This window comes from Camellia sinensis, chromosome 7 (genome assembly GCF_055761805.1).
Source record: "Camellia sinensis isolate YWXY chromosome 7, ASM5576180v1, whole genome shotgun sequence".
NCBI lineage: Eukaryota > Viridiplantae > Streptophyta > Magnoliopsida > Ericales > Theaceae > Camellia > Camellia sinensis.
Genome location: NC_138967.1, coordinates 34,624,247 through 34,639,423, shown reverse-complemented (window position 1 = coordinate 34,639,423; position 15,177 = coordinate 34,624,247). Strand labels below are relative to the sequence as shown.

General features: G+C 42.0%; 1 pseudogene; it reads left to right on the top strand.

Annotated features, from left to right (window-relative positions):
* Positions 1-6,732: 6,732 nt before the first annotated feature.
* On the top strand, positions 6,733-14,245 carry LOC145795731 (uncharacterized; annotated as a pseudogene).
* The last annotated feature ends 932 nt before the right edge of the window (positions 14,246-15,177 follow it).

The following is a 15,177-nucleotide window of genomic DNA, read 5'->3' as shown; positions in this document are numbered from 1 at the left end:
TGTGTTTATTGTGAAATGCCTTAGTCCTAGCCTTGTAAATTTTTGAGCTCTCATGTACATCATTGCGGAGCTCTTCTAACTCATTATGTTGGAGTTTCCAGTCGTCACTGGCTTTGGCCATATCAAAATTGAACTTCCTAATGGCCCACAAAGTTTGGTGTTCTAGCTCAACATGGAGATGGCACAGTTTTCCAAACACAATTCTATATGGAGACATCCCGATGAGTGTTTTATATACAGTACAATAGGCCCAAAGTGCGTCATCCAACCTAGTGGACAAATCTTTCCTATCGGACCTCACAGTTTTCTCGATGATATGTTTAACCTCCGTATTAGAAAGCTCTACTGGACGACTAGTCTGGGGATGATAGGGAGTGCCAACTTTGTGAGTGATCATGTATTTGCGCACCAATGCCTCAAAAAATCATTTGCAAAAATGTTCGCCACTGGTACTAATTATGGCACGTGGGAAGCAAAAATAATAAAAAATGGTTTCATGGAGGAATTTAACCACAACTTTGTGGTCATTCGTTCTAGTGGCCACTACCTCAACCCACTTGGAGACATAGTCCACAGCCACCACAATGTATTCAAATCCAAAAATATTGTGGAAAGGGACCCATGAAGTCGATGCCCCAAACATTAAAAACCTCAACAATCAAAATAGGGGTCATCGACATCATATCTCGCCGTGACATATAACCCATGCGTTGACAACGCATGCAAGCTCTACAAAAGTTATGGGCATCTTTGAAGATAGAGGGCCAGTAGAACCCACATTGTAAAACCTTGGCGGCCGTTTTCTGCCCACTGAAATGGCCGCCACATGTATGAGAGTGACAAAAGGTGAGAATGCTATGGGCTTCACTCTCAGGCACACAATGCCGAATCACTTGATCCGGACAATATTTGAACAATTCCGAGTTTTCTTAGAAATAATGCTTGACTTGTGAGAAAAATCGATCTTTGTCTTGCTTAGACCAAATTTTAGGAATTCGACCAACCGCCAAGTAATTCACTATGTGAGCAAACCACGGGAGGGTCACTTGTGACATTGAAAGAAATTACTCCTTCGGAAACAAGTCATACAAGGCTAAGGGATCACTCGTGTGCTCAATAAAAATTCGGCATAGATGATCTACAACTACATTCTCGTATCACTTCTTGTCTAGGATTTCTAGGTCAAACTCTTGAAGGAGTAGAATCCACCTAATCAACCTAGGTTTGGTCATTTTTTTGGACAATAAGTACTGCAAAGCGGCATGGTCAGTGAACACAATGACTTTAGATCCTAGAAGATAGAACCAGAACTTATCAAGTGTAAAGACGACAACTAGTAACTCTTTCTCAGTGGTAGTTTAGTTCAATTGAGCATCAGAAAGAGTACGACTAGCATAATAGATAGCATCGGGCACTTTATTCACCCTTTGGCCCAAGACGATGCCCAGGGCATAATCAGATGCATCACACATAATCTCGAAAGGAATGGACCACTCAGGGGATTACATGATGGGGGCAGTAAAAAGTGCAGCTCAAAGTGTTTCAAACGCTTTCAAACATGCATCACCAAAGATAAAAGGTGCGTCCTTAGCAAGTAAACTACACAAATGATAGGATATTTTGCTAAAGTCTTTGATGAATCGACGGTAAAAACTTGCATGTTTAAAAAAACCTAACTTGACGCACAGAAGTGGGTGGAGGAAGGCCTGCAATGAGGTCAACTTTAGCTTTATCGACCTCTATACCGCAAAGGGACACAATGCGTCCCAACACTATATCCTCGTGAACCATGAAATGGCTCTTCTCCCAACTCAAAACATGGTTTGTCTCCACACAACCAGTAAGGACTTTAGTTAAGTTCTGGAGACATTCCTCAAAAGAAGGCCCAAACACGGAGAAGTCATCCATGAAGACCTCTAAGAATTTCTCTACTATGTCAAAGAAGATAGTCATCATGTACCGTTGAAAGGTTGCCGGTGCATTGCAAAGCCCAAAGGGCATTCGGTGAAAGGCAAAAGTGCCAAAAGGACATGTGAAGGTAGTCTTTTCCTGGTCATCAGGATACACAGGAACTTGATTGTAACCAGAATAGCCATCAAGGAAACAATAGTAGCTCTTCCCTACTAACCGCTCTAGGATCTGATTAATAAAAAGTAAGGGAAAGTGATCCTTCCTAGTTATGGAATTCAGTCTCGTACAATCAATGCACACTCACCACTCAGTAGTGGTTCGTGTGGGGACTAACTCTCCTTACTCATTCTTAACAACAGTGATGCCTGATATCTTGGGCACCACTTGTGTGGGACTTATCCACTTGCTATCCGAGATGGGGTATATAATACCCGGATCCAATAATTTCAACACCTTTTTTTTTATTATCTCTTTCATATTAAGATTAAGCCTCTGTTTCATTTCACGAGAATATTTGGTGTCCCCCTCTAGATGTATATAATGCATGCATACGAAGGGATCTATCCCTCTCAAATCAGCCACCAACTACCTTATAGCACTCCGATGTATCACGAGAACACTCATTAATTGACTTTCTTGTTCTACAGTTAAGTTAGATGCAATTATGACCGGTAAAGTATCTTGAGGCCCTAAAAAAACATACTTAAGTATGGCCTGGAGTGGCTTCAACTCAAGCATAGGTAATATGACTAGAGGTGGTTTGGCAGGTTCCCTAGACAGAGGAGGAAGGGGCTCAAACTAGCCTTTCCATGGAGGAAAATCCGGTGTAGGAGGAGATTCAAGTAAAGCATTCATTTCCTCAATTGATCTGTCTATATTAAAATCCTGAAACCCAAAATGAGCTAAACAAGCAACTAAAAGGTCCTCTATAAGAATGGAGGGTAAAGCCTCCTCTACTATCTCCCCCACAACATCCACAGAAAAGCACTCCTCTCTCTCATGGGATTGTTGGGATGCTTGGAAAACATTAAGTTTCACTTGCATATTCCCAAATAAAACATCCATAACCCCAGTACGACAATTTATACATGTATTAGCCGTAACTAAGAAAGGCCGACCTAAGATCACCGGGATTTGTTTTCTAGAGCTGCCTACCAGCTCCATATCTAAAACCAAAAATTCAATAGGAAAATAAAACATATCGACCTTTACTAGCACATCCTCAATCATACCACGTGGCACATTGAGGGATCGGTCAGCCAACTGGAGAGTAACAGTAGTGGGCTTCAACTCGCTAAGCCTGAATTTCTCGTACACAGAGTACGACAACAAATTGACATTAGCCCCTAAATCTAACAAGGCCCTATCAATGAAATGGTCCCTCATAATGCATGCAATGGTTAGGGCACCTGAGTCTTGCTTAGGGGGCGTCTCACTCAATAAGATGGAGCTTACTTGCTCCGTGAGTATGACTTTTTGGGACACGTGGGTCCTAGATTTACGCTTTTGCATACAAAGGTCCTTCAGAAATTTAGCATAAGAGGGTACTTTCTTAATTGCCTCTAACAGGGGAAGATTGATTTTAACTTGTTTAAACACCTTCACCATTGCTTCCATGGATGTCGCCTTCGCGTATCAAGGCATTGGGGAAAGGGTGCCTTAGGCACATATGGTGCCTTAGACTTATGTGAAGTACTAGGGACTTAATCATCCCCCTTAGATGTTTCTCCATTACCCTTGCTGATTAAGGCTGAAATGTACATCATTGAGGCCGTTAATTAGAATCTCTTAACTTCACTTGTTGGTCAAACTGTATATTTTATGTGTGTTGAGTGTCAATCAGGTTATACATCGTCGGAGCATAAAATGAGCAAAAAGTCAGAATTTGGGCAGCGTTGACTTTCCCGCACGTGCGTTGACTTTCTCGCACGTGCGTTGACTTTTTCTGGAAAAGTCAAACCAACGTTTTAAACCTGTTTGGACGAGGTTGGAAGCATAAAAAGACAAGAAAAAGACTGGATTAGGGTTCTGAAATTGTTTGGACCTAAAGAGGGAGGCTAGGGTTTGGAAAAGAAGGAAAACAAAAGCTTCAAGGATGTCTCCCATGGTGGTTCTTTCTCCTTCTACCTCCTTCCACTCCTCCATGAGTGGCTAGTCTTCTTTTCTAGGGTTTTGATGAAACCCTAGCCATGTAATTATGTAGTTTTCTTTTTTGATTTTATATTATGTAAGGTTTGAACCATTGTATGGTGTTTTAGAAATTCTTTATATATAATTTTCATTATCTTTTCAAATATTTGACTTTCTGTGATTGTTGAATATTATCCATACATGAGTTTTCTATTCCTTCACATTCAAGGTATGGGACGAACCATGCTACGAGGAACGAGTCGTATCACTACCCTAGTTTAGAGTGAACGAGTCGTATTGCTTGAGATGGTTCGTGCTCGTACATTGAATGTGATAATCTTCTTGTTAAATGCTTTGAGCTTGTAGTTGTGAAGCATTAATTCGTTCAAACCATAGCATAATTAATTTCAATTGGAAACCCTAATTATGTGGTTAGTGGTGAATTCTCTACCCTAGGATTTTTCCCCAATTTAGTAAATCCAATTTCATTTAATATTGATAATTTAATTCCTTAGTTTACTTTATTTGTTAATTAAATTAGGTTATGATCATTCAATCTTTTTATCAAAATTAATTTAGGAATTTAACAATTAAATTAGTTTAATTTCACAATAGTCCCTGTGGATCGATACTTGGACTTGCCATTATTCTGATAGAATTTGGTATAGTTTAGTATTTAATTTTGGTGTGTTCAACGACCCATCAAATTTTGGCGCCGTTGCCGGGGACTTCTGGCGAAATTAGTTAATTTAAAGTTACATTCTTATTTTAATTTTTTAGTTTAGGATTTTATGCTTTTGGTGTTGCTAAGTGTGCAGAGTGTTTGAAATTGGAGCTATCATTGAAGTGCAAGCGGAGCGCAGCCGAGTTTAAATAAAAACTGCAGCACTAAAGTGAGTAAACAGAAGCAAACACTCACAAGCAAAGCACCAAAGTGCTAAAACAGAAGTCAAAGCTCAAACAGAGGTTGGGGACAATGTCTACACGTCAACCATCCGTAAGACGAGTAAAGCGTTTTCGTTAAACCGCTGTGAGTATTTCTTCCTTTGGTATTTTGCTTTCATACTTAGTGCACAGAGTCGGAACTTGTTGTGTGTGTTTGGGTAGTGTATGCACGGGTGTCGTTCTTGTCGCCCTGAATTGTGGAGTTTGGACCTTGAACTAGAAAGGACCCTTAGGAGACTTAGGACCTCTGCCCGTATTCCTAGGCTTGAATATTCATACATTGAGCCATTAGAGATGGCAGATCCTAATATCCCGAATGAGCCTAACCGGACACTTAAGGATTATTTTACACCCACTGCATATACATCACCATCATGCATCCAATTGCCCAACACCACTGCTGCTCATTATGAGATCAAGTCCAGCACTATACAAATGCTCCCATCATTCCATGGACTAACTCATGATGACCCTTATAAGCATTTGAATGAATTTCTGGAAATTTGCTCGACAGTAAGGATCCAGAATTTCACGAATGAGGCCTTAATGTTGCGATTGTTTCCATTCTTGTTAAAGGATAAAGCCAAACACTGGCTAAATTCTTTACCGGCTAATTCAATCACAACTTGGGACCAATTACAGCAACGGTTCTTGGAGAAGTATTTTTCCATAGGTAAAACCAACCAACTTAGGCGAGCCATCACAAACTTTGCTCAAATGGATGGCGAGCAATTCCATGAGACTTGGGAAAGACTTCGAGACCTTCTCCAACAGTGTCCCCACCACCAAGTGCCTAATTGGCAACTTGTTCAAACATTTTATTATGGCTTAATTGAGCCACACCGCCAAATGGTGGATTCGTCCTGTGGTGGGACATTTATGTCTAAAAATGATGCCGAGGCATGGCAATTGTTTGAGAACCTAAGTGATAATTCCCTTCACCATGCCTCCGCAGCCCGGCAAGTCCGGCAACCCATGGTTGGAGCCCCGAAAAGAGGGGGCATTTATGAGGTCGGGCAAAACCTAGAGTTAGCCCAACAAGTAGAGGCATTGTCCCGCAAGATGGACCAATTATTAGCTACGGGACATGCTCCTACCCAACATGATCAGCCTCAATTTCACGAGGCATGTGTTATTTGTGTGAGCCCTGCTCATGACTTGAGTGAGTGCCCTTCGGCATCACAATTTCCGGAGTTAGTCCAAGAGCATGTGAATGCGGCTCAAGGATTCTCCAACCCGGGTAATAACCCATACTCCAACACATATAATCCGGGATGGAGAAATCACCCTAATTTCTCATGGAGGCCCCCTTCACAAGGCACTTCTTACAATCCTCCACCACCAAGGCAGAATTTCAATAATTTTGCCAACCAATCATCTTACCGACCACCGCAACCGTATAGACCCCCACAACCATACCGTCAACCACAACCCCCACCTGTTCCTCAGGGCAACTCTGCCTTTGAGACTCAGGTGTTGGAAGTTCTTTCAGAACTTAAGGGGTTAGCACCAATAGTTCACTCCCATACTCACTCTATTGCCAAGATAGAGACCCAATTGGGTCAAATGGCTAACAACATGAATCGGAGAGAGGAGGGAAAATTACCAAGTCAAACTGTGGCTAACCCTAAGGGACAATACGGGGCAGAGAGTTCGGGTGGGAATGGTAAGCAACATGAGCAAGTGCAGGCGGTGGTTGCTCTAAGAAGTGGTAGGGAGTTAGAGCCTCAATCTGTCTGATGTAACTAGAGTTAGGAATGGTGACCACGGTGGTTCACCAAGTGAGAGCAAGGGTGAGGGGGAAACACTTAAGAGGGATGAGTTAGTCCCTAGCACTCCATATGTGCCTAAGGCACCCTTTCCCCAGTGCCTTGATACACCGTCCCCTTTTAATAAGAAGGCGGCATCTATGGAGGCAATGATGGAGGTCTTTAAACAGGTAAAAATCAACCTTCCCCTGTTGGAGGCGATTAAGCAAGTACCATCATATGCCAAATTTCTGAAGGACCTTTGTACGCAAAAGCGTAAATCTAGGACACATGTGTCCCAAAATGTCCTACTCACGGAGCAAGTAAGTTCCATCTTGTTGAATGACACACCTCCTAAGCTTAAGGACCCAGGTGCCCCAACCATTGCATGCATTATAGGGGACCACTTCATTGATAGGGCCTTATTGGATTTAGGGGCTAGTGTTAATTTGTTGCCGTACTCTGTGTACGAGGAATTTGGGCTTGGCGAGTTGAAGCCCACTACTGTTACTCTTCAGTTGGCTGACCGGTCCCTCAAAGTGCCACGTGGCATGATTGAGGATGTGCTAGTTAAGGTTGATAGGTTCTACTTCCCTATTGACTTTTTGGTATTAGATATGGAACCGGTAGCCAGTTCTAGGAAACAAATCCCGGTGATTTTGGGTCGACCTTTCTTGGCTACGGCCAATGCATGCATTAATTGTCGGACCGGGGTTATGGAAGTTTCATTTGGTAACATGCAAGTGAAACTTAATGTTTTCCAAGCATCACAACAACCTCATGAGAGAGAGGAGTGCTTATTAGTGGATGTTGTGGATGAGATTATTGAGGAGGCTTTGCCCTCCATTCTTATGGAGGACCCTTTGGAGGCTTGTCTAGCTCATTTTGGGTTTGAAAATTTTGATATAGATGGGTCAATTGAGGAGGTGAATGTCTTGCTTAATTCTTCTTCTACACCGGATTTTCCTCCATGGAAAGCCTGGTTTGAGTCACTTCCTCCTCTGTCGAGAGAGCCTGCCACACCTTCTTTGGTCACACCACCTACACTTGAGTTGAAGCCACTTCCGGCCACACTCAAGTATGCATTTTTAGGGCCCCAAGATACTTTGCCGGTCATCATTGCATCTGACTTGACTGCAGCGCAGGAGAGTCAGTTAATGAGTGTTCTCGTGGCACATCAGAGTGCTATAGGGTGGTCAGTGGCTGATTTGAAAGGGATAGATCCCTCCGTGTGCATGCATTATATACACCTAGAGGAGGACACCAAACCTTCTCGCGAAATGCAACGGAGACTGAATCCTAACATGAAAGAGGTCGTGAAGAAGGAGGTTTTGAAATTGTTAGATGCAGGTATCATATACCCCATCTCAGATAGCAAGTGGGTGAGTCCCACACAAGTAGTGCCCAAGAAATCGGGCATCACTGTTGTTGAGAATGAAGGAGGAGAGTTAGTCCCCACACGGACCACTACTGGGTGGCGAGTGTGCATTGATTATAGGAGACTAAATTCCTCGACTAGGAAGGACCATTTTCCCTTACCTTTCATTGACCAAATCCTAGAGCGGTTAGCGGGACAGGGTTTCTATTGTTTTCTTGATGGCTATTTGGGGTATAATCAAGTCCCGGTGTACCCTGCTGACTAGGAAAAGACCACAATCACATGCCCTTTTGGCACTTTTGCTTACAGGCGCATGCCCTTTGGGCTGTGTAATGCACCGGCGACTTTTCAACGGTGTATGATGGCCATTTTCTCCGACATGGTGGAGAAATTCTTAGAGGTTTTTATGGATGACTTTTCGGTGTTTGGGCCGTCTTTTGAGGAATGCCTTAGGAACTTGACTAGAGTGTTAGAACGATGTACTGAGGCAAACCTAATCTTGAGTTGGGAAAAGAGCCATTTTATGGTTCGTGAGGGTATAGTGTTGGGACACATTGTGTCCCCTCGAGGTATAGAAGTTGATAAGGCTAAGGTTGACCTCATTGCAGGCCTTCCTCCACCCAATTCCGTGCGTCAAATTAGGTCTTTCCTAGGGCATGCAGGTTTTTACCGTAGGTTCATCAAAGACTTTAGTAAGATATCACGTCCTCTGTGCAGTTTACTAGTTAAGGATGCGCCTTTTGTCTTTGATGAAGCATGCTTAAAGGCATTCGAAACACTAAGAATGGCTTTGACCACCGCCCCAATCATGAAATCACCAGATTGGTTTCTTCCCTTTGAAATCATGTGTGATGCTTCCGATTATGCTGTCGGGGCTGTGTTGGGCCAAAGGGTCAATAAGGCACCATTTGCTATATATTATGCTAGTCGCACTCTCTCGAATGCTCAATTAAACTACACTACTACCGAGAAAGAGTTCCTAGCTGTGGTCTTTGCCTTAGACAAATTCCGGTCTTATCTCCTAGGTTCCAAGGTCATAGTCTTCACTGATCATGCCGCTTTGCGGTATTTACTATCTAAGAAAGAGACCAAACCTAGGTTGATTAGATGGATTTTGTTGCTTCAAGAATTTGATTTAGAGATCCGTGATAAGAAAGGATCTGAGAATGTGGTGGCGGATCATCTCTCTCGAATCCTCGTTGAGTATAATAGCGACCCTCTTATTTTACATGATTCGTTTCCGGACAAACAACTTTTTGAGCTGTCACAAGCGAGCCCCCCGTGGTTTGCACATATTGTGAATTACTTGGCCATTGGGCAGACTCCGCAGAATTGGTCTAAGCAAGACAAAGACCGATTCTTTTCACAGGTCAGGTATTACTTTTGGGAGGATCCGGAGTTGTTTAAATATTGCTCCGATCAAGTGATCCGACGGTGTGTGCCGGAGAGTGAGGTGCATAGCATTCTTACATTTTGTCATTTTTCTGCATGTGGCGGTCATTTTAGTGGGCATAAAACGGCCGCCAAGATTTTACAAAGCGGGTTTTATTGGCCCACAATTTTTAAAGATGCCCATCAATTTTGTAGAACTTGTTTGCGCTGTCAGCAAATGGGTTCGATGTCTCGGCGTGACATGATGCCAATGTCCCCTATTCTTGTGGTAGAAATATTTGATGTTTGGGGAATTGATTTTATGGGCCCTTTCCCGTCGTCGTTCGGGTTTGAGTACATTCTCTTGGCAGTAGATTATGTGTCGAAGTGGGTGGAGGCAATAGCTACCCGAACAAACGATCATAGAGTGGTAATCAAATTTTTGCATGAAAATATCTTTAGTCGTTTTGGGTTTCCTAGAGCCATAATAAGTGATCAGGGTACACATTTTTGTAATCGGTTCTTTGAGTCGGTAGTTAAGAAATACTCTATCACCCATAAAGTTGGCACTCCATACCACCCTCAAACTAGTGGCCAAGTAGAAGTCTCGAATAGGGAGGTAAAGCACATAATTGAGAAAACGGTGAGACCGGATAGGAAAGATTGGTCACAACGGTTAATTGATGCATTATGGGCTTACCGCACTGCTTATAAGACACCCATTGGGATGTCACCATATAGGGCAGTGTTTGGCAAAGCTTGTCATCTCCCGGTTGAACTTGAGCATCGAGCATTGTGGGCCATAAAGAAGTTTAACTTCGATATGGCCGCGGCTGGGCTCAACCGGAAATTGCAACTCAATGAGCTGGAGGAAATCCGGAATGATGCATATGAGAGTTCGAGAGTTTTTAAAGCTCGGACTAAGGAATTCCATGACAAGCACATTAATAGAAAATCTTTTGAACCCGACCAAAAAGTGTGGCTTTTTAATTCAAAATTGAGACTCTTTCCGGGTAAGCTAAGATCAAGATGGGATGGCCCCTTTGAGGTTGTTGAGGCATTTAGTCATGGCGCCGTTGAGGTGAGAGATCCAAAAATTGGCCACACTTTCAAAGTGAATGGCCAAAGATTGAAACCATATATAGAGGGGATTGGGAATGGGGATATGATTGAGTCCATTGCTTTGATGGACCCATTTTACCATGATTGATAAATTGATTTCTTGTTCTCTTTTCTTTCCCTTCTATACTATTTTGTTTTTCTTGGTTCTCGTTATGCTTCACTTGTGTCTAGGAGACTTTAAATCCTCTAAAAGTGTAATTCCTTTGGTGTTTGCCGTGCCCGAACGGTATCTGACGGTCCGGTATAGCCACCTAACCGTGTTTGTAGTGAGTTCCTAGGAGACCAACTGAGACGGTGGAAACTAGAGTTCGAATGGCAAAGCCTAGAACACAAAGGTTTGGGATTTTCGAGACTAAAGTCTGGTTTAAATACCCAGGGGTGTGGAGATTGCTTCAAAACTACCTCGGCTTGAACTCTGTATGGCAGCCCCATAGATTGAGGTACCTTTTTGCGCCTCGATTCTGGATACCAAATCAACCTAGTCTGTCACCCTGTTGGAGAATAGAGAAAGTTACAAATACAGTTAGGGAGAAAAGTAGTACCCGTGGTTTTCGCGTGAAGATTATACCTTTAGCGGGCATTCCGTTATTTTCTTATGTTTTATATTTATTTCGGATGCCAATTGAAGGTAGAAATACTTAATTTTGATTTAAAAAAAAAAAATATTGTTTTACATGTTCATTTGTAAACAAATACAAATATAAGATTAAGATTAAAAAAAAAAAAAAAAAATTGAAATCGCCGCACGTGCGGCCTGAGCCCCGCACGTGCGGGAAAATTGGGCAAAAACCATCTTGCACTCTGCTAAATATGCAGGTGCGGGAGGAGGTGCATTGACCAGCCGCACGTGCGGCTTGACTCCCGCACGTGCGGGACGCCGATCTTTCCAAAAAAAAAAAAAAATGAAATCGCCGCACGTGCGGCCTGGGCCCCGCACGTGCAGGAAATTTTGGCCAAAGTCACAGTTGCACTCTGCTAAATAAGCAGGTGCGGGAGGAGGTGCGTGGACTAGCCGCACGTGCGGCTTGACTCCCGCACGTGCGGGACGAAGAAATTAAAAAAAAAAAAAAAAAAAAAGAGAAGCACGGGGATGGAATCGCCGCACGTGCGGCCTTGACTCCCGCACGTGCGGGGCGGGGAAAGTTCAAAAAAAAAAAAAAAAAATTGTTTTGTTTCCTTATTATTATTATTATTATTATTATTATTATTATTTTTATTTTATTATTTATTTTATTTTATTTATTTTCATTTACTAATTTATTTTATTTTATTTTAATTTTCGTACACAAAAAAAAAAAAAAAAAAACCAAACCACCTTATCTACTCACTCTCTCCCAATCACTCTCACACTCTCAGATCTCTATCTCTCTCTCTCTCTCTCTCTCTTATCCCCACAAACCCATCTTCTTCTTCTTCTTCTTCCCTTTTCTTCTTCTTTCTTCTTCCTCACCACCATCATCTCACCGCCGGCACCACTTCCCTCTCCGTCCGGCGAAACTCCGGCGACCACCATTTTTCTGGCGAACCTCCATTCTTTTTCTCTCTTTCTCCACTTTTTCAAGGTAAATTTTTCTTTTTCTTCTTTTCTTTCTTTTGCGTAGATTTGTGAAGGTAGGAATCAATTTGTAGAGTTTTTGATTTTATTTTATTTTTGATTTTTTTGATTTTTTATTTATTTATTTATTTTTTCATCTTGATCTAGTGTTCATCTAAAAAAAAAAAAAAAGGAGTAGTTTAGCCATGATTGCTCTACTTCTTTTTAGCATTTTTAGTGGTCATTATGACTTTATTTTCTTTTCTTTTATTTTATTATTATTATTTTTTAGGCTTATTATTATTTTTATTTTATTTGTGCTCTTTTAGTTGTAGAATGCATGCTTGTTAGTTTATTTAAAAAAAAAAAAAGAATTTCCCGCATGTGCGGCACTGTGCACGCACATGCCCCATCATCTCACCAAAACATGGTTGGGCACTGCTAAATCCGCAAGTGCGGGGGAGTGATCCTTGACCAAGCCGCATGTGCGGCTTGGGCCCCGCACGTGCGGGACGCCCATTTAAAAAAAAAAAAAAAAAAACCTCACAAATATTGGTACTAACACTACTCCTAATTTAGTTTTTATTTATTTATTATATTTGCTTAGTTTAATTGCTTCGTAGTGATTCTGGGATAATTTAATTAGTTAGTGAACTTTAGTTTTAGTTTTATTTTTTTTTATACTTGTGTAGTTAATGATTTTCTTTTAATCTTATTCTATGATGTCATTGTTCATATAAGTACTAAGTAGTTTAATTTATATTTTATTTTGTTTTGTTTTCTGAAATTTTATTTACTTTTCTTCTCTTCAAAATAAATAAATAAATAAATAAATAAATAAAGTAAAAATAAAAATAAATAAATAAATAAATAAACATGTTTAGTTTTGGTTGTTTGATTCTATAATTTAGTCTATTTTGTAGTTTAGTTATTTTATAGTCTAGTTTAGTTTAGTGTATTTTATAGTTTAGTAATTTAATTTCATGACATGTTACTTCATTTATTTAATTAATTAATTTCGTTTTTACAAAAAAAAAAAAAAAAAAGAAAAAAAAAAGAGGGGAAGTGGGAATTGCATGTGGTACATTCTTTCATAATTTATTTGATTTTCATGCTGGTTTCACGGGTATCTGTATTTATTGTTGGTGTGTGCAGGATATGAGTCGCCGTGTCATTGCTCGGGCCTCCAAAAAGGCCAGGGGTGCCTCCTCTTCGGCGCCACCACCACCTCCATCACCACCACCACCAGGAGACTTGCCACGGCCGGAGTGGGCTTCACGGCCTCTTCACAAGCTCACGCAGTTCAACCTGCCATTCTTCCAGCATGACGAGGACACTACTTGGGCGGTTGAGCAGCTCCGACACCGGCAACAGTTGGGCATTTGCGCCGTGACAGCGCCCACTTATCCTCGCTTGGTCCGATTATTCTACCAGAACCTGCATGAGACACCCACTGCGGTTGGACTACTCTCTGACATTGATGGTCATGTTGTTCACATCACCTCGGCCATGATTGCCAAAGTGTTAGAGTTTTTCGCCAAACCGGAAGATCAGCCTTTCCCGGAAGTTGAGGATCGCCAACCCGTACCTCGCCTCATTCAGCAATACTTCCCGGGAGCCTACGGTGACCCCAGTTTCACATGCTTGCGGCGAAGCAAGCTACCTAGCCGCTTGCTTCTCCTTGATTCCGTGGTCCATAAGAATGTCCTTCCACTTGGGCATCGAGCTGAGCGCCGTTTGGAGTTTGTGCGGGTTTTACACGGGTATCAGCTTGGCTATCAGGTCCCGCTTGAGGATTTCATTTTGCTGCATTTGCAGAAATTTCTACGGGAGGCAGTTCGGCCTACTCCTCTGCAGAACCTGACTTGGCCCCTACCATTCGCCAATTTGTTGACACTTGTGTTTGAGCTGAACCACCTCCCCATTGCTGAGGATGAGGAGATTGATCGAGGGTATCAGACATTCGGCCAGCGAGAATGGCAGCACAGCATATCTCGCATCCCGCAGCCGGTGGGTGCCCCGGTTGAGGAGGCCCAGGCCCCGTCCATGCCCACCCAGCTCATCCTGTTCCCCCTGTGCCTCCCCAAGGGGACCCACTCTACATGACTCGCGAGGAGTACTTACAGCTTCAGCACTCTGTCGATCAGGTCCATCATACTCTTCGTGATCACCACCAGAGTCTCATGGAGTTGCGCACAGATTTTCAGGCTTTTCGCGACTATTCTCAGGCGCGTTTCGATCAGCTCCACGCCGACAACCTCGCCATCCAGCAACAGGGTCAGGATAACGCCTTCGAGACGCGCGCTTTGATGCAAGCCTTGTTTGGCCAACATTTCCCACCACCACCACCACCGGCTTCTCCCTAGTACCCGCCTGTATCTTGCTTTGTTTCTTTTTTTTTTTAATTTTTATTTTCCTTTATCTTTTCAAAAAAAAAAAAAAAAAAAGTGAAGTGTGTATATGTTACTCTTTGCCTGCCTGGATGTGCACCTACAATTCTGGTAATTTTCTCTCATTTCTCTTTACTTTTCCATTGAGGACAATGTCATATTCAAGTTGGGGGATGAGGGTTATATTTTATTTTGTGCATTCCTATTTGGCTCATAATTCATGCTTATACCTGTTTCACTTGACTGCATTACTTCACCTGATGTGACTTTTTGCTAGTAGGGTGATGATATTTGCATATGTTATTTGGAGATCATAGTAGACTTGTATGAAAAGGATTTATTAGGTAGATACTTGCATGTCATGTTTGCACGAGGAGAGTTGTCTGTGTTTGTGATTTTAGTACACTTGTCATGAGTACGTCTTAATTCACATGAACACACTATCATAGCGGTGATCTTTTTATTATAATCAGTAGTGTACATCATTGATAACAGCTATAGTTGCAGAAAAGAATAAATGAGGAGCCAAGATCTTTTCACAAAAAAAAAAAAAACTTAACTGGTTTGGGTCCGTAGCCTTTTTAACTCGAGTTATTAAGCCCGTAGGGGTGTCTCTACACTTAATGCCCTAAAACCGTCTGGTTTGGG